Source organism: Gossypium arboreum, chromosome 8 (assembly GCF_025698485.1).
Source record: "Gossypium arboreum isolate Shixiya-1 chromosome 8, ASM2569848v2, whole genome shotgun sequence".
NCBI lineage: Eukaryota > Viridiplantae > Streptophyta > Magnoliopsida > Malvales > Malvaceae > Gossypium > Gossypium arboreum.
Genome location: NC_069077.1, coordinates 130,636,657 through 130,637,583, shown reverse-complemented (window position 1 = coordinate 130,637,583; position 927 = coordinate 130,636,657). Strand labels below are relative to the sequence as shown.

General features: G+C 37.8%; 1 non-coding gene across 1 annotated transcript; it reads left to right on the top strand.

The window, feature by feature from the left end:
* Window positions 1-437: 437 nt before the first annotated feature.
* LOC128280073 (small nucleolar RNA R71) lies at window positions 438-544 on the top strand. The gene has a single exon (XR_008270254.1). It is a non-coding gene; the product is annotated as a small nucleolar RNA R71 (small nucleolar RNA).
* The last annotated feature ends 383 nt before the right edge of the window (window positions 545-927 follow it).

The window sequence follows — 927 nt, the reverse complement described above, 5'->3', positions numbered from 1 at the left end:
ATGTGATATAATGAAAAACATGGGCTGCTATGGATATATGTATAATTCGGCTAGCATGGGTGTGGGTTAAATTGCATGAATTTGTATTTTTGTGAGCTAGAGACTAAATTGTAAAGAAATTAAATGTTTAAGGGTAAAATAGTAAATTTGTAGTAAAATGAATTATGGATTAAATTGAATAGAATGATATTTACATAAGTTAAATTTGATTATATGCGATAGGTTTATGCATCCACTTCATGTATTCCAACGACTCGTTTTCTTGACGCGGCTCGATTGGTCGCCATTGATAATTGTTACTGGCGATCCTCTTGATGATTTCGTAAGCCTCATTATAAGACTTAGAACGGAGAGCACCGTTAGCAGAAGAGTCCACTACCATCCTCGTGTGAGCATTGAGACCATTATAAAATGTCTCAAGTTGGATGCAGTGTGGGATTCCGTGATGAGGGCATTTCCTTATTAGTTCTTTGTATCGTTCCCACGCCTCATACAAGGATTCATCATCTATTTGTTGGAAGGCAGTGAACGTGTTCCTCAATTTAGTATTCTTGCTTGGTGGGAAATACTTCATGAGGAATTTTTAGGCTAACTCTTGCCATGTAGAAATTGAGTTTGGTGGCAATGAATTCAACCAGGCTCGAGCTCTGTCACTTAGTGAGTATGGGAACAACTTCAATCGTAATGCATCTTCAGAAACTCCAGCTAATTTGAAAGAGTCGCTCACCTCTATAAATAGTCTTAAATGAAGATGAGGATCTTCTGTAGACATTCTACTGAATTGACCCACTGTCTGAAGCATCTGGAACATGATTGGCTTCAGCTCAAATTGTTTTACCTCGATTTTGGGTCTCCTAATACCTGGATTAAGATCGTTAAATACTGGCACAACATATTGTCTGAAGGCTTTATCCCTATCGTTAGCAA